General features: G+C 42.6%; 1 long non-coding RNA gene across 1 annotated transcript in view; it reads right to left on the minus strand.

The window, feature by feature from the left end:
* Window positions 1-15,085: 15,085 nt before the first annotated feature.
* The window catches only part of LOC143434228 (uncharacterized), a 9,926-nt gene continuing 582 nt past the window's right edge, over window positions 15,086-24,429 (minus strand). The window contains exons 2-3 of the long non-coding RNA XR_013103574.1: window positions 17,298-17,725; window positions 15,086-15,727 (exon numbers count right to left, since the gene is read on the minus strand). This is a non-coding gene — a long non-coding RNA (uncharacterized LOC143434228). The remainder of the gene's footprint in view (window positions 15,728-17,297; window positions 17,726-24,429) is intronic.

Raw genomic sequence — 24,429 nt, forward strand, 5'->3', positions numbered from 1 at the left:
AGTGTGAAAGGAGAGCCAGCAGCAAGGCAATCACAGTTCTCCATATTCTTCTCCGCTTTCCACATGTGCTCATCTATGAGCTGGCCCTTGGCATTTTAAGGGACTGTGGTGTTTGGATGGCAATGAAAACCCCATTGCTATAGGCAGGGCAGGGAGGTCCAAAAGAACAGAGGTTAATTGTGTGTGGGGGGGCGGGAGGGGAGAGAATTATAATAGTCACTGGAGAAGACAGGTTATTTGGACCTGAAGCGACTTCATGAGAATCTTATGTCGGCAGACAATATGCATGAAGACTCTGGGCCAGCTTTGAACCACATGATTATATGACCCTGAGCCTTGCATTGGTTGGATAGGATTGCTCAGGGCCAAGAGACCACTTAAGAGCTTAGTGGAACCCAGGGATGCTGTAGTATTTAGATAGAACAAATAGGTAGTAATGGTAGCCAGGCATGCTAGGCCTCTGATAGAGGAGACTGAGGTGGTCACTTGTATGACAGAGAAAGTCAGAGGAAAGGCAACAAGTTTGGGACCAGGTTGGACAGAGAAAAAAGCACAAATAATCAAAGTAGCCACTTTGTCCAAAATACCCCTACTTCACAGGTAAGAAATTGCACATCTCCAATCCTAGTACTCAGAAGACTGAGGCAGAAGGATTACAGTTGAAGGCCAGCTTGGTCTACATAGCAAGACCTTATGTAAAAATCAAATTCAGGACTGGGAAATGGCTCAATGGTAGAACAATCACCTGTCATGATAGAGGCTCTGGGTTCCACTTCACTGGGGAAGAGGATGGAGAGGAGGAGGAGGAAGAACTACAGCAGCTACATACATATTAACTGTGCAGTTATAACATTAAGTTCGGTTCATAAAAAGAAAGGTCCCCATTTTTATTCCCTCCATCACCGACATTATTTATGTGACTTTGCAGATTAGAAAAATAACATCACATCACACACACACACAAAGAATTTACATGATTTAAAAATCTGAACACTCCTTCACTGTCCGCAGGTCTTCCTTCTTTGAACTGTCGGGTTTCCTTGATTGTGTGGGACAGAAGCTCATTACTCCAAAAGGCAGATTTGTGGCTCATATTCTCTGTATGAAAATACTGAAGCTGAGCCTGGAGGGTTGAGTTATCCTCTCCTGTCCTGGAAGCCCTCACCCCCTACCCCCCACCCCCACCCTCCACCCCCCACCCCCTCACCCCACCCCCCACCCCCGCCTCGGAAGATCCTTTCTCTGTGTACTAGTGGCTTCTTGCTGACTGTCTTAGGTAAAAAGGTGAGACCATTGTGAATCCTCTGCTATTTCACTTTGTGACAATACAGAAGAAAGACCCTGTATACAAAGACTATCAGTCAATCTCCCAGGGAATTTCTCAGTCCAGGCCACATGTCCATTCATGCGATCAATAAGCCAAGTCAGTCATTTATTGAAGCCAATATTGATTGAAGATCTTCAACGTGCCAGATAGAGTCCAAGCATTAGGGACACAGAAGTGAACATGACAGAACAACTTTGAAGAAGTTTAAAGAATAATGGGAAAAGGCCCACAAGTGAGAACCAAGCAAACAGAAACTAACAAACAGGCCAAGCCTGACGTCCAATGATCCACTAAAGTCATCCCGGGGGCCCCTGTAGGAGATGGTATTTCCATTTTCAAAGCAACAGACTAGCATGCGTGCGGCAGGTCAGGGATGGAGGGAATAAAGATGCAGGGAGCTTTTCCCTCATGATCTGAATTTAACGTAGTAACTGAGCAGACATAACGAAAATGCAGAATTGAACAAAGTTCTGATTTGATAGTTTCCCAGCACCAAATAGGGCTCATCCAAGAGCCACGGACCGGAGAAGCTTTGCACTAGCACATTTCTGTTCTGTGCACTCTTCCACATCAAAGATGCTCAAAAAGAATCAAAAATCGCTTTTCCACCAAAGCTTGGTCTGCAGTACTGCTTGCACCCAGGCTCCTCCTGGTCACTCATGTGGATCCCCCAAGCAGACAAACTCGGAGGCCAGGGGCTTGTTTCTACTCACCTTGGCATCCAAGAGCTTGACACGGGTCTTGGCACACTGTGTACAATCTGTATGTGTTCACTCAAGGTGTGATTCTAATTTATTAGCATTTCTGAAAATGGCTGTATCAAGCCACAAGGAATTAAGGTCCTATATATTAAAAGATATTAACAGTCTATAGGCATCTGTTCCTCGAGTGATCTTTCTTTTTAGCAAATGCGGTGAGACTGAGTCAGAGACACTCCTTGATGTTGGGTGTTTCCCGGGTCATTACATTGGCCTTTAGTGGCTGCTAGCGGCCACAAACTGGAAAAGTCTTAATCATTCTGACAACATTTCAGTCACTAGTATCTTCTCTGCCCTTCCTAGAAAAGGCTTCCTGGCCTTACTATTGCCCATTGCAAGGCCTACTCATCTCAAACCTCCATACTGTGTGGTAACCTCTTAAAGTCAACATTGTCCCCCATCTCCATTGCCACCCAGTATGTTCAGAACTAACAAGAACAATGCCTCCTGTGGCCATGTTTACTGTCACAGATTTTAGAACTAGAGAACTGAAGTAACATCGACAGTATGGGGCATCGTTATGTGTGAGCTACCCAGAGTCTATTCTTTCAACCTTGACCTGAAGTCTCTTAATACATCTCTGAACAGCTCCTCTGCTCATTTATTTCAAATAGGTGCTAGCCAATTCTGAGCCAGAGTGATGAGGAACAGCTCCATCAAGAGCACAAAACAGGGCCCCTGTGAGCAAAGATGCTGAAACAGGGCCCCTGTGAGCAAAGATGCTGATGATGGCCTACCACCAGAGGATGTCATACAGACATTGGCTGACCAACTTCTGGTGTTGCAGTGGTGAACCCAGCTCCCTGATGATAGATGTGGTGGACAGCTTCACCAGATATATGGGCCATTTAACAGACATGTAGGTCAACAAGAGTAATGTGGGGAGACACATGCTTGGCCATTACATGGGAGTTCATTATTTACAGACCTGACTCAGATCCACACTGTATTTTAAAGGCTTCTGTTTGGAAGCATGGTTTTAATATGGTGCTCTCACCCTCTCATGGAAGGTCTTGTCTACATCTTGGTCACGGAGCAAGCCATTCTCATTTATTAATGTAACTCCATTCTTTTTTGCTTGAAAGAAAACTCTCTTTTAAAAAAAAGACAGACATGTTGCCATTGAAGGTCTAATCGGCAATAGTAACTTTGTCTATCTTGGGGAGGGGCTGTTCTCTTCCCTTGGTCAGCCTCTCACACCCCAACCCATTTGGGGGCGGGCACTCAGGAGACAATGGCATTGAATGAAGATCAGTTTTGACAGAGATGACTAAAAAAATGCAGTTGGCCTTCTTGGTCAAGGATATTTTCCTTGTGACTGAAAGGGAAGATTCAGACTTATCACTCATGATACCACCCACCTCAGTGTACACATTATCTTCAGTGTCATCTCAATGTCCTCATCACTCATGAAGTCACCCCAGTACCCTCGTCACACACAATGTCACCACAGTAGCCACATCACCCATGACATCACCACCTGGGGCTCATATTTGTGCAGAGCTCACAGCTCCACACAGCCAACTTCGTTAGTAACTGTATGATTCACCTGGGAAGGAGAAGAGCTCAGAACCAACTCCAAGTGGGAGGCTTCTAGCAAACACCTCACTAGAAGCATAGGAAGCAGGAGGGAGACGCCACACCTCACTCATAGATGGAGAAGGCTATCCAGAGTTGGAGACAGCCACTGGTTTTCTTATATCCCAGAAAATGCCAGCAGAACAGAATAAAGGTTAGGTCTATAAGCCTAGAGCACAGATAGATCCATGTGATGCATAGGCCTCCTTTCAATCTAGATTCCAAAGAAATCTGCTCTGTGAGCCCTAGAGTACACCAGGAGAATCTTAATTCTGGAATCAGGGTGATTTAGAGCCAAGAAGATACAGTCCCTCCTCTGTCCTTAAAACATCCCTGCACACCACACCCCACTTGGTCTCTCAGACTCCTGCACTTGCGCAAAGCTAACACTAGCCTGTCTCACTGGGGGATTTAGTGCGCTTTAACACTACAGTTTGACTCGCCAGACAGATTGTTCCAAAATAAACATACGGTTCACGATGGGATAGTGTGGGTTTGTTTTTTTCATAATTACAAACCTACAATATTGCAAGTGTCGCTTAAGCAACAAAATAATTGAAAAGTAAGATTAGCAGGTTCTGACCAAGATGGGGCTTGGACAGCTCCTCCCCACCCCCATTCCCTTGAGAACAAGTTAAATATTCCACAAATGCTCAGTACTGTAAAAGCAAGGGGAAAAAATGAGAGATGTAATGGTGTTTTTAAAGATGGGGGTTCAGAGAGGTGACTTAGAGGTTAGAGGCACTTGAACACAAAATTAATGCCCAGAGTTTAATCTCTGTATCCCACAAGATGTCTAGAGAGTTATTCTCTGACCTCTGCATTCCCACACGACAACAGAAGCAGCAGCAACAACAACAAGTTTAAAGACAAAATGTGAATAAGGAATGCTAACCGTAAACACAGGGGGTTAAAAGCTCAGAGGCACATGAAGAAGAACTTGGCTTCAGAGCGAGTAGAATCGGGCAGACTCAGAGGAAACATGGCAGACAGAGGCATGAATAGTCCTTGGTCTCATAACAAAAAGGCTGGATTTCAGACAAACAGCTACCTTTAAAAGAAGATCTAGTAACCAAGAACTTAACACATGAGGGCCCTTACAGGTGAGTGTGGGTTTCCAAAGATTAAAAGATTTCTGTAGAAAAAAAAAACAAGTATGTAGGTGCCATTGACCCCAAATAAGCTCTTAGAATTCCTGTATGTATTCTTTTAGGCAATAGCTGGATCCTCCCTTACTGAGGAAACACAAAGCAAAGCTTCCAACCAAGCAACAGTGAGCTTCCAGTGAGTTTTGCTACAGTCAGTTAATAATACGACTGGACAATCCACAATTGCTAGAAAGGTCATTCAATGACCAGAGAAACCCCTGAAATATGATACAAAAAAGGAACATAGATATTTTGGGCAGAAGGCATATTTCCAGTAAAGTAAATTAGGATATATTCTCAGAGGGACTGGAAATGCTTACACTCATAAAACAAGGGCACAGTAGGGTAGAGAAAGAGAAAAGGCAAAGAGAGACATAGGGTTTTTCATTTTGGAGACTTTCTTGTTGGAGCCTGATGCATTCTGGGTGTGTTTGCTACTTAGGCAGGCCTACCCTCACCTCACATGGTCATAGTGGTCACAGCAACATTGTGGGCCAGCGGGTCATCTAGGATGATGTTAGAAAGAGATTGCAGACTCTCATTGTTTAGGGCTTAGCTGTGGAAGGCCTCCCCCCTACCCCCTCAGTTTAGGAGAACACTGTGAGACATTTTTTTAAGGAAGTAAATAAGGATAGGCTATAGCAGTCCCCCTCACAGTCCTTGTTGGAAACATGGTGAAAGGAAACATCTGTACTGGGTTCACTTGCTTTAAGAGAGAATCACACTTATTTTTATGTTGCTGTCTTGGAGGGAAGATTGATTGTGACTCTCAGTTTCAGAATTGTCAATCTTGGTCATCTGGCTCCATTGCTTTGGGCCTACGGTGGGCCACGGCCCATTACTGACTCCGGGGCTATACAGTGGAGGAGGCTGCTCGCCCCGTGGCATCAGGATGCAGAGAGGTGGAGGGTAGAATGCTGTGCTATACCATGTGTCCTTATTCCATGTTTATTCCATCCTGATCCTCCCTCCATCTCAGATTCCCAGACTCCTGGATAACTTTAACCACATTAGAGTGAGTCAGGTGCTGCTTCAGATGCTCTCTCAAAAGCCAGTCACTCCACAGACCCCCATCTCAGATCCACCCAGAAGCATGCTTTGTTAATCTCCAAGGTATTTCTCGACCTAGTTTGTTGACCACCATTATTAATCTTCACAGATTTTTTTAAAAAGATGCTTTGTGAATGCTTTAGAAAAACATTACCGATGTAAAAAAAAAAAAAAAAAAAAATGACTATCTAGTGAATAATCCAGGAAAATTCAAATGGAAAGTTTCCATCTGAGCTTGTTTTCCTCCTGAGTTCCAGGTTCTATGTTCATCGTTTTGTGTTTTTTTTTTTTTTTAAACGAATTTCATGTGTGTTTCATAAGTCATGCGCACGTACTTGTTTTCATTTCTGGATTTAACTTTCAATGCTGCTGCGTAGGTGAGTTTTTGTAAACCTGACACACATTAGAGTCACCTGGAAGAAACAGCCTCAACTGCGGAGTTGACTGAGACTAATCTGTGGACACGTGCATGAGGGTATTTTCTTGATAGCTAATTGATGTGGGAGGTCCTGGCCCACTGTGGGTGGTGGCATTCCTAGGCAGGTGGACCTGGGTTGTATAAAACAGATATGTGAGTAAGCCAGGGTGAGCAAGCCACTCGTCAGTGTTACTTCATGGCTTCTACTTCAGTTTCTGCAGCCAGGTCTCTGCCTTGAACTCCTGCTCCAGCTTCCTTCAGTGGTGTGCTGTGATGTTGTCAGTGTTTTATCTCAGCAACAGAAAAGCAAGCCGAGACGGTTGCTTATATAACGATTGCTATTCAAGAGAAGAAGTTAGCTCAGTTCCACCCTCCTACCCCCACTTCTCTTCTCATTTTGTTAGGCTCTTCAACTGCTTGCTTTGGGAGAATCAAGCAATTAGTTCTATTTTCACACAGGCAACTCCATCTCTTTTCCCCATTCCTCCATTTCCTTTTGCATCACCGAGGTTATAGCTGATATAACCTGATAGAGATCCAGTGAGTCACAGCTGAATCTTGCCTGAAAGTGTTTTCCAATGCTTAAAAACCAGCGGATATCATTTTCATTTCTCTGGTTCTGGAAACGATGCTTGCGGCAGCAGTCAGGCCTCTACAATAATTACATTTCTTTTCTCAGTGACCAATTGGCCCTGAGTAGCTGTAGAAAATGTTCCTGAGACTGAGCTACAGTTGATTTCTCTTCTACTTTTCAAGCTTTCTCACCTTTTCCTAAGCTCTTGCTTATATCACTTCAGCTGTAAATTCTCCTTGTCCAGATGCCCACCTCCTCAAACCCTCTGCCCAACTGTTTTCATGGGCTACTTGCTCTCTGGCAACCGTGTTTAGCTGTCACATTTGAATCCCATTGTGATGAGTTTAATAGGCAGACTTCTGGTCTCAGGGAATTCACCCCTTTTTCTTAGTTTATGTCCCCGTTACATAATTAAAGAACTCCCTAAAAATCTGCTGAGGTTCTGAGCTTTACTGTTTCTTTGCGTGCTTCAAAGGCAGCTTCTGTCTTCACGCTGAGTGACAGTGAGGGAATAGAACTGAAGGTTGGGCTAGAACGGCAGAACTTTGAAGGCATTGTTCTGTGGACTTCTGGAAAGCACTGGGGTTGTTGCCAAGTTTGTCCTTGTCCTTTTTCTGCAGGCGGCCTGCCTCTCTGCTCATGCTGCTTCTTGTTCTTATTCTGGAATAATGGCTTTGAATAATCTGAAGATATTGCTGTATGTCTCTCTTCAAACTTTAGATTTAACTCTAGAGAACTCACTTTAATTATTCCATTGCTTCCCTGCATTCTATATTTTTGCTGCATCTTTTATTAATTATAAGGGAAGTTAATTTGGTATCATTCCTGTCTATTGTTTTATTTTCTGTCATTTTTTTCCTAAAAAAAAGGAAAAATTCAACTTTGCATTCCATGAATTTACTATCTTAAAAAAAAAAAAACACTTGAATAGTCATTTTAAGTCATTTTTGTATTAGTGATATTCTTCTAAAGCATTTAAGAAATCTCTTTTGTTGAAATAAAAAAAAACTGTGATGCTTAATAATAGTGGTTAAAAAAATAAGTAGAGAAATACCTCCGAAGACTAATACAGCATGTTCCTAGATGTGTCTAAAATGGGGTCTATATAACTGACTGGCTTTTGGGAGAGCACCCGAAGGAGGAAGAAAAATCTTCCTAATGTCTGCTGGGCTACCAATAGGTTGGGAATCTTATTGGAAGCAGGTTGGGAACCTGAATGGAACAAGAGCAGAAGGAGGAAGGTCCAGGATGAAACAGTCATGGCAGAAGAAGGAAGCATGACAGCCCAGAGGACCGGCTAGCCGGCATCATGGCTGTGACCACTCTGACCATTTGAGGGGAGGACAGGTGTACCTAGTGATGAGAATACCCAGGATGTATTATGTCTACAACAATGAAGTGTCCCACACACAAGGGTAGAGCGTCCCCCATGGAGAGCAGGGATTGGGCTCCTCTTGCCTGTGTGTTTGCTACCTGCCCCTCAGCCTTGACAGTAAAAGAAAGGGTAGCTTTGGAAGAAAACTTGACTTGGGGAGAAAGTCTGGTCGCTAACTGGCCAGCAGAGACTTGTAGCCCAGGGTGCAAAGACAGTGTATTCCAGCTGCCCGGAATGAACTTTCATGTTAACAACCTGTCAAACAATGGTTCACTGAGTCTAGAAAGAAGGTCTGGCTAGATGCAGACCTCCAACTGGAATGCAGTTGTGTACTGTGATGGGCCAGGGTTCCTGGTTTTACATCAGCGACTGGAGTTTAGAGTTCCATATTCATCTCTGGATGGCTATTTAGTCTGCCTTTCATCCCTCAGTCCAAGCTTTGCTGGCCATCGAAAACCAGAGGGAACCATTATAAAATATGACCTCAACTGACCAGCTAAATATGACCAGCTATACTTTGAAACTCATCTTAAATCGTTGAATGCCTTCCATGGCCCCCTAAAAGCTGAGGGTCCAGGATATTTCCAAATGGCTCATTTCCAAGATCCCCTTCCTCTGTTAACATGATACACAAGCTCTAAGAAGTGTCCATCAGCAGCAGCCTGTGCTGGCCAGGACTTGCCTCATAGAGTGTGTAAGGGCCCTTCACTTTCATCCTGTCCTGTTTCAAATGGCTTCAATGGAAAGCATGATGTAAAAAATGAATGAAATTAATTATTTTGATTTTTACTGTCAAATTTTTAAATAATCTACACTCTTATATATAATCTACCCTTCAATGTGATGTAATTTAGACATGAAGTATGCTTGCCGGTTCCTAATGTAGAATAGTACAACAATTTCCAAACATCAGTTAAAATTCTCTTGCTGTTACTTTGCCTATAAAATCTATACTCTAACTAGTCTAAAGTCCATTTTTCCCTTGCACATAAACAAAAATACATACTTAGGCCACATGCTGGTTTCTGCATCAATTAGGCAAATGCATAAAACTGAAAATGGACCAGGAACATAGAGGATAGAATGTACAGGAAGCCCACCTGATGATTAAATATTAATGAATGAAAGAGCTAGGAAGGAAGTGGAAAGCCTTCTGATGAGGCTGCTCTCGCCTGGTTAAAAATGTATCTAATTAGTTACTTAAATATGTTTACCTTTTTTTTTTTTCTTCATAAAGTACATATGTTCTAAAAAGACATTTTATGGTTGGGAAATGGGGAGTTGATACAGGAAAATGCTGTAAATGAGCAGCAGAATTTTATGTATATATTCAAATGTTCTCTCCAGCTCCACTGCAAGCTTGGAAGTGCAAGACTACAGTGATCAAATATCCCACATATAGGGTAAAACTGTGCACATTTTCTTCAAGCCCCTCTTCAGGGGATAGCTCTCCTCTGGACTTTCTCTTGGCATGGCTGTAGAGATCTACTATGGTTTACAGCTTTACTCCACACGGCTGTCTGTCTTCTGCCTTGCTAGAGAGCACTCAAGCTACACCCACATAGGGAAGAGCTGTGTGGACATCTAAAGCTTTAGAGATGGTAGACAAACTACAGATACTCACAGAATGCCCCTCCCCCAAGGCTGTTGGAACTCAGTCAAATCCTGAAGGAGGAATGCTAGGTAACTCCCAATTGGTCACAGGTGATGTGGGTCAGGCAGCCATTCCAAGCAATAAGCCTCTCTCTAAGCTTCATCCTCTGTTTGTTTAGGTGTAACCCTGACTTGGGTCCCTTTGGGGACTCAGAGGACATGGAACTCCCTCCACACAATCAGCTAAAGAGGTTCCTAAGTTCTGAATGGCAGATGGAACTGTGGGGCTTCCAAAATGAACACAGTGTGTAGACCTCTGTGGCAAAGCAAGACCTTCAGGCTTAAAGCACTTAATTTGCTGCCAGACTCTGATCCAAGGATTGTTTCTCTCTTGAAATGAGAGCAGTGACAGTGGTTTCTGATGTCTGTGTATGTTACCTGGCCTCTGTTACTTCCTTGGTCTCTCTCCATGTCTTCTTATCGTCCTGCTAGGCCACATAAGGCACCTACAATATGACAATGTAGATGGTTCTACATTTGGTTCAAACCAAAAGCTCCTTCTGGGCTAATGAAAAAATTTTAAATCCCATCCAATTTTTTTTTCCTTCTCAAGTTCAAAAGTACTTATCTCTTTAAAATCATGATCCACCAAAAAATAAAGGAGCTTTTCCAGTTTTTTTTTTTTTTTACTTTCTCCTAACTTCCTTTGTTTTTAGTTGGCTAAGTAGCCAAGGATAGCCTTGAACTCTCTCTCTTTTTTTTTATTGGATATTTTATTTACTTACATTTCTGATGTTATCCCCTTTCCCCATCCCACCCCCCATAAACCCTCTATCCTATCCCTCCTCCTCCTCCTCCTCCTCCTACTCCTCCTCCACCTCCTCCTCTTCCACATCCACATACTCCACCTCATCCACCTCCTCCGTTTTGCTTTTATACCATTTTAATTTCATGCAAGTGTTAAGGTCAGTTCTAGGTTGAGGAACTAGCAATACAATAGGTGAAAATAGTCAAGGAACAAGCAAGACAATAAACAGAGTCCCTTGATCACTGTTTCTAAGGCCTTATCAGGATGACCAAGGTATCTGAGCCTACTTCCCTGTCCTAGCCCAAAGCCATTCCCATGCCTGAAGCCTACTTCTTTGTTCTAGCCTAAGATTTAGATTCCTGCCTCTTAATCTCATTCCACCACTCAGTGGCTGCCGGTGTGGTTTGCATGCATGGGCCACACAGCCTGATGAAAAGGTTTCTATTCTCAAAAGAAACCTCTGTGCTCATAACCAACAAGGGATGTCATCTGCTAATGCTAAGCAATGTTTGATTCTTTTCTTTTCCACCTAAAAGTTTTCAACAAAATTATGAAGTCATAGGACCTGTGTGAAGGAAGCCCAGACTTGAAGTCCGGCCTAATTTTTACTTCTCATAAGCACAAAGGGAACAAACAAACGAAACTTGCAGGTCTTACCCAGCTCTTACCATAAGTATCTATTGAGATTATAAGGTCCAAGCTGTTTTTAAAATATGACCCTACAGACAATGCTTTCTTTCCCTCAAACCATCTCCTAAGTAAGGGAAGAACGGCAACAATGGGTGACCCTGGAATCAGAGACCCACAGAGATCTCAGAGAGGGGTTAAAGTGTAAGAAGGGCTGTCACAAGGCTGCTGGAGGACAGCTGCAGGGCCTCCTGTGGTCAAGCGGCATCTTGTAATTCCATTAGGGTGTTAGATTCAAATGCAGAATTAGCTGTTGCCTACGCAGAATTATGTTAAACACGGACCAGACTGAAAATCAATATTCTGCTTAAGTAACTGGCCCTCCAGTAATTTAATGAAGCTAAATTGCATTACACCGCGGCAAGGTGGAGGGGGACCACTCTGCCTCAACCTTCCATTACACAGGGCTGAGTAGCTCTGTGCCTAAAGAGAAATTAAACACAGACTCGTTTTTTTTTCCTCAGAACTTGGAACTCTGCTTTTTATACCAGATTGCTTGTCTGTTTCTTTAATTTAAACCTAGAGTAAATAATTTTCAGGCTCCTAATTAGGGAAAGAACTAGAGCCTCCATAGCACAACAGATAAAGTGTTGGAGGGATATTGGGAAGGTATATGCTTTCCTTAAAGCTGTAAGAATAAGACTTTGGGGGACACTGAGTGGGAATGAAGAGCTTCAGCTGTAGCATGTGCGTATTAAAATTTAACTGGAAAGGCTTCAAATAGACACGGTAATTAATTAGGCTATCAATTTGAATAAGAACCACAAAGCACAGATGGGGATAACTTTCTTTAAAATTGCATATATAAAAATATGTGTAAAATAAGAATTTTTTACAAGCATACCTTTAATATGTTGGTCATTCTTGCACATTATAGGCTGCTTTGTTTTTGCTTTTGGGTCTTGGAGTGGTGTGGGTGTGTGGGTGGGAAGGTGTGTGTGTGTGTGTGTGTATCTAAGTTTGCTCAGCTCAAACCCCTTTCATAAATGAGAAGTGGGCATCTTCTCATTTATGGTTGTGCTGCAATAACTTCAAGGTCTCCACACAGTCGGCAGGTACTCATTACAGCATTCTAACCAACAGAAGTTTGTGCTAAAGATGATTGACAATAGAAAGAAGGTGTTGTTGCACCATTTCAGAGTTATTGGCAACTCATTTATTTATTATTCAGTGGCAAACTTCGTCTATATAAATCACTTCACAGACTTATGTCCAAACTCCAAATTAAAATGACAATAATTGCGTGTTGCTTAGGATGGGATAACACTAGAAATAGGACTCTTTCCTTTATAGATGCCAATTTGAATACTGCTGGATGCAAGAAGTTTTATTAAGCATGTGGGTCACTGTCTTTGAGAAATCCTACCCTTCAAATATGCAGGTATTAATTGGCATATATGCTTGCTTTCCAAGCCTCCAAGTTTTCTTAATCCCTTGGACTGTAAAGGACACAGGCTATGAGTAAAGAGTCCAAATGAAAGTGACTTTGACACATCACAACCTCAAGTCCCTAACCCTAATGCTTGCTGGTTCTCCAGTCATCCCTTGTGACACCAACCAATGTAATGTCACAGTCAGCAGAGACATCTTCAAAACCCTGAAGCAGCTATAGAATAAAGGCTATACATGTACCCTCAGTGGAATGTCACTATGCCATAGCCTCTTATTCAATTATCTTTCTCTGAGAAAAACACCTCTGGTTTTCTGTCTAAGCATGCCTCACTGAATGGATTCAACCAACCATGAGTCAAATATATGGTTTTATAAAGCGTGGCTTAGCTGGGGATGTGCTCAGTTGGTAGAGTTCTTGCCTAGCATGCATGAAGTCCCGGGCTTGATCGTTAAACCACATAAAACTGTGTATGCTGATGCATACCTGTGATCCCAGCACTCAGGAGGTAGAAGCAGAATGATCAAGAAGTGTATGGTCATCCTTAGCTACACAGCCAGCTGATGCCAGCCCGGAATACATGAAACCTCATCACACACACACACACACACACACCTTTAACAAATAGATTAATATTTTCCCCTTGTCAATCCATAATAATACAGAATAGCAACTATTGACACACCAATAATGTGTAGTGGTGATTTAAAGTATACAGACAGGTGTGTGCACGCATTTTGTGCAAACATGCATTTCCTATAAAGGACTAGAGCATCCGAGGAGCTTATGTCCAAGAGAGGGTCCTGGAACCATCTCCGCAAACATGGAGGGGGCAACTTTAAGGAAACAGAACAGCAGAGGACAGCAAAGCTGGCTCTGGAATCTCACTAATGAGCTGAGAAATACGGTGAGGAAGCAATGATGCTCACTGCTAGAATAGAAGGTTCCAGGTAGCAAGCAGGGAGAAACTCAAGTCTACCTTGCATGTAAAACTCTGTGATATCTGCTGAGGGCAGAAGCATTCCGTAGTGTCTGTTAGAGTAAAAGGCTCTCTGTCTGTTGCCATCCAAACATCTTACAGGGGCCTGAGAAGCCCTGCCGATTTTATTCTAACAGTCTAACGTTTCTGACTCCCACATGCCACCACCTCCAGGACATCTATCTCAAGCACCTTAGAAATGTCTTAATTCCTCAAGTAACAAACAATTTTCATATTCTACCCCACATGCTATCATTCAGAAGTAACAGCACGTGGCTTTGATAGTTGAGACAGTTGCCAAGGTGGGGTTATGTCTGCAGTGGGTTTTGGCAGTGAACTGGTTAATGTTATGGAATAAATGGTAATAATTAGGCTGTCCTCCTGTGAATAGTGGGACTGTGCTTAGTGACACTGGATGCTGCTGTCTCTCTTCTGGCAGTAGAATCGCCAAGGTCAGGGTGCCTTTTTCAAAAGCTGGCAGGACAGAAGCAATTTAGAGGAAAGAAAAAGCAAAGAGAGGAGGAGAAACCATTGTCTACCTCTTCCTTCAAGAGACTTCAAGGAATAGCTTTTGTAACTGTTAGAACAGGCTGAGCACTTGAGTTGCTCTGTGGTGACAGGTTTGGAGAGTTTGCATGTGGAATCCTGGGAGAAAAGCAAAAGATTTGAGCATATTTGAAAAAGAAAAACCTCAGGTTAAATCTGATTTTTTAAAAAAAGATTTAAACTAAACAGCAAATATTATTTAAGATCACCAGCTACTTTTGATGGCTGAGAAAAGCAGAGAATCAAGCATTCTGGTCCCAAACCTCACCTTTTCCTCCACTGTTGGTGACAGTGAGCCAGGCAAATCCCTTCAGAAAGCTGTGCTCCAAAGTCCTTGCATTCAGAAATGCTCTTTCCAAAGCCTACCCCAAAGAAATCATCGTACATAGAGGTAAACCTTTTGGGGGGAAAAAAAGTCACATAAATGCTAAAAATGTAAAAAATGGGTTTAATAAATGCTTTTAAATTCATTTGTGAGATCATTTGACATTTGTAAAGGCTGGTCACAAAGTTTATTAATGCAAAATAAAGATCAGTTTATGGCCAAAGCCTGAGTAGGAGATAAGGGACATATAAAACCACACATACCAATCGTAATCAATGTATTAAAAATACAAATGAAATGAGTTTCAAGTCCACAATGTTGTCACAAAGGGATGAGGTTGTGATTACAGTTCTCAACCCATCTCTTTTTCTGAAAAGTCCTAGACAGGCATGTGGGAGTCACAAGAGAGTTTAAAGTCATTTGCTTACTAACAGGAAAGTAAGAAACAGTTCAACCTGGCCAGCATTGCTGGGCTGTCAACCAACACTCTTGGCTTCTCATCTACAGAACAAATCACAGACCCAAAAAAAAAAAAAAAAAAAAAAAAAAAAAAAAAAAAAAAAAAAAAAAGGTTATTTCCATTCCATTTAACTCTCTCCAGTTACCAGTGAAGAAACCGAGTCACAGGTTTAATCAGGGGTGGGTTCTCAATGTCATCACAGCATCACCAAGGCTTGCCTAGTATTGTGAGGAAAAGGAAGAAGCCCTGTGGGCTGCTCTGGGTCCTCAAACATTAACTCTGTCACTAGACACCAGTAAGGGACAGTCTTGGAAATGCCAAGCACTGCTGTCTTCAACTTTCTGTCACCCAGGCCTTCGTATTCCTCTGGATTTGTAAACTTTCTGAATAACCAGTTTCTCAGCACATTGACACAGCTGTTGGTAGGAGACAGAAGGACAAGCTTTGTTCCCAGGGGCATCCAGACTGTGAGGATGATACAGGGAACAAATACCTCCAGTCTCCCACAGCTCCCTGTCCACCTGGTCCACCAGAAGATGAGCTCATCTGAACTCCACAGTGTGGCCTTGCGGTATTTCCTCCTGCCTCTGCAGACACAGCCGTCATCTTCCAGAGCAGAGGCACAGAATCTGGGAGGTGTTTCTGTTGTTTATGAAGGCTGTGTCCACAGAAACTTCACCAGGAACATTAATGAATGTCTTGCGTGAAAGCCTTGGGAGAAAAGGCAGCATCAGGAAGGGACAAAGAGAGAAGGGTCCAGGAGGTGGCAGCAGCAGACCCCATGTGAGACCCCCTCCCCCCCCCCACCCCCCCCCACCCCCAACCTCCTGGGCTTTGTTCTGGGTTTTTAACCTTTAGGAAAAGCACTCCAGAAAATCTTACACATAGAACTTGGGCTGTGTTTTATAATTTCTCTCTCTGAGTTTGTGTGCTGTATCACATTACACATTCTATCAAATTTCACAGTGCTAACAAAAAATGGTTTTGGACATCTGGGCGTTATGCAGTAAAGTGTGTGGGTCACAGTCAAGTTATAGCCTGGGGCAGGGAAAGGGTCATCTTCCTTCCCCTCCCCCCTGTTCTTCTAGGATAGTGGCACTGAGGCTGCTAGGCTTAACAAAGCTTAATGAAGGATAAATCTATGCTCCAACCTGAGGACCTTGGATCCCTGTCTTCACACTGCATCGGGTCAGGCTTACACAGGCCACTGTGCTTTCACTAAGAGAATACCTTACTGTCAGAATGCCTTATGTGTGTGCGTGCCTGTGAGTGTGTGTGTTTGCGAGTGCATGCATGCATGATGTCATATAGGTATGCATTTAGATTTCACTATTACTGGGCAACATAATTAATAATTGTTTCTTAGGGTTTTTCACTCTACACCTAGTTAGAAAGAAAGGTGTTTTCCACATTGATTTACAGGGGTGAAAAACATGCCTCCCCCACTTCCCTATTCTCAGTCAAATTCCCACAGACCACCTCTGCAAGGCTCGCTTCCCTGGCACCCCCCCTCCTTAGAGTCCTGTTTCTCACCCACAGTGGCTGTCAGGGCCCTGGGCTGCTACCCCTGAATGGACCCAGCTGGGTGAATTAATGTCTGTCCAGTAACTCGAACCAGCAGTGACTTCATCTCAAAACTTTCCAAGTAGCACAGGTCAGAGCGTGAGTGTGGCCAAAAGTAATGGCGTTCCCAGAAAAGTGAGAAGGTGGTGGCCGAGCGTCAGCCAAAAGCTATGACTGGGCTGAGAGCCGAGGAGCACATCTGATAAAGTAAAATTCCAGCAGATCCCATGGAAAGGCAAAGCTTCCTGCTACAATGCTGCGTTTGTCCTGTGGAGGCTAAGCATACTAACAAACCCACAGAACAGAGCCAAGATGCGCCTACACTGTGAGTCCATGATAGATTAGGGTATAGCTTACTGAAGCCTACACAGGGATACAATGTATCAGGACAAACATATGTACAGAGAGAGACTTTCTAAAATGAGCTGAACCACTAATATCTTAAATACTGACAGGGTGCATGGCAGATACAATCTGTTTTGCAGTTAGCAGAGTAACTGATAATCTCACCTACTAACAGGGAGGTTAGTATAACTCACATCTGGTGACACAGCTTTAAGGGAGTAATACACTGACACATACACTGAAAAGGGAATTTCAAAGTGTGTGTGGAAGAAACTTTTCTCTGGCTACTGAGTTTGCCTATAATATTTTGCTAAGGTGATTCGCAGAGATGGCTGTGGGAATCAGCCAAAGCAGAGTAGGGGAAATTACTTACCCACCATCCCTGGAAGGGCTGGGCTAGGTGGTCAGGGGCTTCTACTGTTGGCTTGCTTTGGGTTTCCATTTCCTGATGAAAGTTGACATTTCTTATGCACATTTCCTACTCGGGGGTTCATGAAAGGAACCAACTTCCAACACCCAAGGAGTTGGGAAATCCAAGAAGGTGCAATGAGAACTCGGGGGTTTCCTCTCCTCCCTTTTCTGAGGACAGGAACCCATGGAGGCTGTGCTAAATCCAGGGCCCAGAAGGCATTTGTAAGGATACCTGGCCACTGTGGCCTACAGCTGTCTCTGGGGCACACCCTCTGGCTCTGGCTCTGGCTCCAGGTGAATCAAGGCTGTTCAGGCCCCTGCCTTCCTCCTGCCTGGCGTCTTGTTCCAGCAGGGAGACTGGTCTTGTTCCATTCCTTTCTACCGTGCTCCCTGGCAGTGACCAGAAGATAAAACATGGGGTTGAGCCTCCCAGTGAGACCATCAGGAAGAAACAGAAGAGCTGGAGGGGGCCCACTAGAGTTTCTACTGGCAAATTTTTTGAAATGCCTCACTTGTTTGTGGGTTGGTTACTAAAGGATAAGGCAAAGAAAGCCTGGTGTTGCTGGTCACATTTTAAAATTGAAAACATGACCTTTTTACATATATTAAAAATAGATAAAATGTAATATTTCAAGAAAGTTACAAATTGTGTAAAAGAAAAAAAAAAAAAAGCTAAGATACCTTGGCCCTAATGCATGACAGAGCTGAGACTTGCATAGGGTACAGGATTTGGAAGGATGCACACTTAAGGGATGTAATGTGTGTCAACAAACAATGGGATTCCCAGGCATGGCCAAGTTGACACCTTACCCTCTAGGAAGGCTGCTCTTAGGAAGGGTTTCTGGGCAGCAGTAGACAATGGCATTGTCACAGGCCATTCCCCAGTCTCCAAGGACATTCATTCTAGGCCAAACATGCATTCTGGACAATTCTAGATAGATCGGCCATCATCTCAGCCCACAGTCACAGAGCCATGCTAATTACCACCTTGCTGCTCCTAATGCAAGTCCACCACAGCACAAATAATTCAATCGGCTTTCCAGAGCTGGAGGAAGGGGACATTAGTGTTCTGCCCAATCCAGCAGGAGATGGGGGTGGGGTGGAGCAAATGCCGTCAAGACAGCAACAGGCATTCTGTATATTTTCCTTTTCCAGTGCCTCAAGAGACTCGAGGAAGAAGACAGAACATCCTCATGGAAGGCTTGCCCCAAAATCCTAATGTTGGGAGCTATCAGGATATACAGAAAACACAGACAGGTCATGTCTGATGGTAGCCACATAGCCTTAGCTAAACTGATCGGTCCCAGCTCCAACAGTAGCTGAGAGCAGCAAAAACTTAGTATGATCACCTGACGCAGTTTCAGGGCTGGAATGTAGCTTAGTTGGCAGAGTGCTGGCTCACACAAAGCTCAGGATGCTTCCTCAAGCCCTGTACGAACCATGTTTGGCACCTTATAGCTGCAGCTCATCACAAGCTCAGAAATTCAAGATCACCCTTGGGTACATAGTGAACGGAAGGCCAGCCTGGGCTACATGAGACCCTGTCTCAAAATCAAAGTAAGATATTTTTAAAAGCATAATAAACAAATCGTCTGGTGCATTTTCAATATCTGCACCTGTACTCTATTATTAATAGAAAGCAGCCTCCATCAGAGCCCCTGCTATGGGTTAGGAAAAAAAGCATGGGGCATGAATGTTCTCCCAGGGAGCACACAGCCTCAACCACACTCAGTAGTGTTCTCTACACTATCTCTCAAGCTATACTTCCCTGTCCAGCCTTCCCCAATCGGGACTGCCTATCTAACCATTCTATGAGGGAAATATCCTATGTGGACTCCTGCATCCCTAGCACTGGCTCTCCTCTTCTGTCCAAGATATGGGCCCAGAAGAAGTGAGCCTAGCTTTTTTTTTTTTTTTTTTTTTTTTTTTTTTTTTTTTTTTTTTTTTTTTTTTGCCTAGTATAGCTACCCCTGGCTTAAGTGATTGGCTTCCAGGTCCAGATAGGGCTCCAGTGTCTGGCAGCTCAGCAGAAGGCCTGGAGTGGATGGGATGAGAAGCGTTTCTCCAGGGAGTCAAGAAGAAGAAACTAGAAACAACCATTGAACATCTATTTAAAGCCTGGAAGCATTTGTGGAAGCCATCCCTATTATTGTTGAAAAGATGTAAATTTGGTTAAAAAAAAAATCAGCTGTATGGCTCCAGGCTGTTTCCCAGGTGCCCTGATTCCTAATAGGAACTGAGGTATTAGTGTAAGTCACCAGCAAGGCCAAGTTCACGTTGCTCAGAGGTAGCCCCAAACCAAACTCCTCCAAATACTGCAAAAGAAGATTTGTTATTTCAGGAAGGCAGTTCATCCAGTGAAGCCAGGAAAGAATAGAGAGTCCTTAAAATTGGTTCCAGGGTAGCAAAAGCCAAGTCCATACTCACAGGGCCTGAAGAAGGCAGTCATATGTTGCCTGCTCCAGCCTGTGAAAGGAGGTGTCTCCTTTGTTACAGAATGAAAAATAATTAAGTCAGAAATATATTTTTTATTTAACTTTCATATCAAATGTTCCTTCAGACACCCAAGAACATTCTGATCCACAATGGAAGAGCGAAACCTCAGTTACTGGTTTTCATATAGGACCCACTGCTTATGGGGAACCTCCATCACTCCAGCAGATGCTACAGACTTCCCACGTCCACTACAAAATCAAATGAAATAAAATTAAAATCATTCAAAGACTATTCTTCCTGGTGGCCTTGGCTTCAACAACCTCCTAGCCCCCCAATTCTAGTTGGCATAAATTCTGGGACAAATTAACCAAATGTTTTAGCATGCCCATAAATTATTCATTGTGCCTGCGTCACATGTACTTTTTAAAAATAATACAGTTGCTGTGGACCTAAAGTATCACCATCTATAAACTCAATAGTTTATCATTTTATGACTATAAATCTTACATTAAAACCTTAGCCCCGTAGGAGCAGGATATAAAGTGGTAGTTTGGTCAAGAGCTTTGAGCATTGTAATACAGAATGTCTACAAAATATTTTACTGTGTTTTCATGTACAGTGAATCTGAAATAAGCTTAATAAAAAAACAAAAATGTAGGGAGATTACAAATTGTCATTTGATTCCTTTCTTGATAATATTCTGCTCACACTGGCTTCCTATACCTCTTTTCTTTTAAACAGCAGGAGACGGAGGAGCCCCAAATTAAGAATATAGTTTCAGGTCACTCAATTTGGCTTGTAGCTTGGCCAAAAACTGAACTGAAATAGGTCATGTGTGTGTGTGTGTGTGTGTGTATGTGTGTGTGTTGGGGGAATGTCTGCATGCTTGCTTGTGTGTCTTTGCTAAAACAGACACACAGGCAAGAGAAATACAGAAGAGCCATTTGGTCACTGCTTTGTTGATAACATGTGCACTTAGCTTCCTTTCATTTTCCCTCAGAGGTCAAAAAAGATGCTGTTATTTCCAAAATACTGTAAAAACCTGACTACAAATTGCTTTGCTTGTCTACCTATGTATGTTACACTGAGCAAAATAAGAGAAGGGACCCTTCATCATGAAACACTTTTTTGTTTTTCATTTTCTGTAACAACATGAAAATCTCTGTGTGACAAGAAGTCTGGTAGTTCATTCTTTCATTTATAATTTAACCACAGCCTATATAGCATAATCCAAAAAATATGGGCCGTGATTAGTATAAAAATCAAACACAGAATACTCGAAGAACAAAACAAACTAAAAAAAGGAAGCGAGAAAGAAAACCTTGCAGGCTTAGGAATATATGTGGTATGTCTTTAATACTCCATTTTAAACTACCTAATTGTGTTTTTAAGCTTCGGTTCCTGTAATTTTGCAAGATGAGGCATTCCAGTGAGAAAACATATGGCGTGGGAGTTTTAAACCACACAGCAAGACTGCATCATAGACTTAGCTGCTATTTCGGTGTCACAAAAATCCACTGCTGAATTTATCCAGTCACCCATTAAAGAAAGAAAAGAATTAAAGGAAAAGGGGCTTTGGAAATCCCCAAGAACGAGTGAAATATGTTATGGAGTTCAAAAGAGAAAGGCGGTGGGGCTGCAGACCTGCTTACAAGCCCAACAAATGGCAATTAGCAGCTGAAGGCTGGGAGGGCATTTGCAAGGACTCAGGAAGCCACAGAGATCCCAACTGGCCAGGCCACCTCCACCCTGCGCACCTTCACCACTCAGCTAGGCAAGATGGCCCTGCTGTGACCCGCACAACAGTCACCTTTCACTTTGTTCCTGGATGGGTAAGCAGGCAAGAAGATACTATGTAGCTAGGTGGGTGAACCAATGCAGAGACCAGAAGAGACTGGCTTTTATCTTCAAAGTGTTTTTGTAATTGCCACTTTAAAAAAAACAAAGCAAAACAAAACAAGACAAAAAAACGGCAGCTTCACTAAAGGGCAACGACTTACATGGATCTTTTTAAAGGGGGGTAAAATGGAGGCAATGGCATTGACAATGTAAATGTCATGAAAAACTCTTACAAGCACAAACCTTAGCACTTACAAGAAATAGCTAGAAGAGATTCTAAGCCCTTCTAAATAGTGTTCTTGTCATAAGCAACTACTCAGCACCATAGACATAGTAAGTGCAGATGGGTGTGCATATGTGTGCATGTGTGTATGTGCATGTGTGAGAGCCCTCAGGCTCCCGAACACACAGGGGAATCAGAGTGGGGGCAGGGGCACGGAGACACGAAGCCATGTATATCATTATTCAAATTACAATCAGGTTTGCCCTTAAATTACACTGCTGTCTCTTATCAGAAATTGTTTCCTATACTATAATATACTGCAATAAGTGGACATTAATTAATGCTAAATTACAATGGAATTACATATTATATCCACATGAATACAGAATGACTCCATTACGAATAATATTATTACAGTAAATATTAAAGGACTTGCATGGGGTTTGTCACTAATTACAAAGTGTTGACAACCACATATGACCTGAAGTTAATATGAACTTTTAACTCTAACAGCCTCAGAGAAGCCTCGATGGATGTAGCCAGAGACAGGAGTAAAGCTGAGCCTTTGGTGGGTTGCAGCTCCTGGGGCAGAGGTGGCTCCTGGCTGGCATTCGTTTCTAGCTCCCTTCTCAGCAGAGCCATGAATGACTCCTCAGCCCAGCTAAGAATTTTTATTTAAAAAAATAATAATAATCAGGTACAACCTAGGAAGCCAGAATGTCTCATTTTGGTGGGTGGTCATTTTGTCTTCAGAGAGAAAAAAATACTGAAGTGGGGGAATAAAAGAAAAAAGAAAAGAAGAAAAAAAGAAGTTCCTTAAGCCCTTCCCCTTTCCTACTAAAAGGATCTGAAAATACCCTGGTGTCTTTTTCTTTTTTTCTCTGAAAAGCAAAAGGGAGTGGGGACCCTATAAGGTGTTAATCTTGATAATTAGGGCACAAAAGCAATTAGAGGTCTAAGAACCTTAAGACCCAGAATGCGTCCTTTTTGTTTATTTGCTTACCTTATTAAGTTAAATATCTGTCTGAATTAATCGAGAATGAACGCGAAGAGGGTTCAATCGCAGCAGCTTAACGAACAGCGTGTCGCTCACATTTTACAGGGTCCCAAATCATGGAAGACTGCAAGCCAACTTGCAGTTCAAAATTACTTTTCTGCCCAATTTTCTGTTTGCAAAGCAGTAAATTATTTACATTTATTGTGCTTATTTAAGCACTTAAATGACTGTGGGTGGATACAGGCACATTTAAAAAATATAGAACCATTACGCAACCCCACTGCTAAGAATTCCTGTTATTTTCCCCCAAAGACTGCGGCTTCTACTTTTCTAATCTCTCTTTTACAACAATTCATGAAAAAGCCCATTATTACATTGAACATGCTTTAATAAGTTATTTATTATTTAACATACTTTAAGAGGCAGAGCCATAGAACTTCTATTACATGCTAAGAACAGTCTCTTTCATACTCGTCCAGTTACCTGGGCCTAAACACTTAAAGTTTCCAGAGTAAAATCACGCTTGCATCAGCAACAAATAAAAAGGTGCTTTCCACTGCCAATCGTGTCATAAACAATGATGTTTGAAGAGATCTATTATGCTAATTATTGTCTTTGGAAATTGTTGTTTTGGTGTATGTGTTTTCTTTAAGAGTTATTCATTTGAAATCAGTGGCTGAGTTTTTTTTTTTTTTTTTTTTTAATTGTGCAGCTGCTCAAATCCACTGTCTTAAGTTGTGCTTAAATGTGCAGACAGGCTGCTGGTAGGCTTGTAGGAAGTACTCCCGAATGCTCGCAGCCCTCTCGCAGGTGCTCCAGCGACATTATCAGGAGCAATTGACTGCTACCAACCCAATAGACAGTCCAGATTTGTCAAAAGGGGATCAAGACTGCAGAACAAATGATTCAAGAAGGGAATAACAGATACCCTAATGCTAGCTAGGGATGAAGCAAAAGAAAGACACTCTGACAAAAGGAGGGAGAATCCAGGCCGTTCTGTTGCTAGATGGGGTTCAGCCTACTCAAGGATTTCCCTTAAACTCTCCCAGGTTATAGCTGTGAAAACTGCTGTGATTTCAGATACAGACAAAGCCTCTCTGTGGACTGGCTGTGCTCACACACACAATTCAATCCTGTGCTCCATCTTACTCTAGCTTACATCCTAAATACCATGAAGTGGGGATACTTTCAAAAGCAATGATTTCAAGCTGGGTGTGTGTGTGTGTGTGTGTGTGTGTGTGTGTGTGTGTGTGTTAACATGAGCACCTGTACAAGCACGCAGGCATGCACAAAAAACCACCACTTTTACTGTTTAGACTTAACTGTGCAGTTTTATTTTCCCAAACGATACCAGGGGCAGCGTAACAATCTAGCGTTAAAAGCCCCATGCTATTCATAAGAGATTATACTGGAGTAAACATCAGTACAGCAATAATGATCTAATTAAAAGAATTAGACATTGTTAAAAGAGTCCATTCTTTTGGTGGGGGTAGGAAGAAAAATCAATGACACAGTCCATAGTCCAAAATGGGCCAAAGCATTTTACTGTGATCAAACGCAGACGATCTAGTACGTATCTGAAGTCCTTTGGTCTTTGTT

The sequence above is a fragment of the Arvicanthis niloticus genome, chromosome 1, assembly GCF_011762505.2.
Source record: "Arvicanthis niloticus isolate mArvNil1 chromosome 1, mArvNil1.pat.X, whole genome shotgun sequence".
Lineage (NCBI taxonomy): Eukaryota > Metazoa > Chordata > Mammalia > Rodentia > Muridae > Arvicanthis > Arvicanthis niloticus.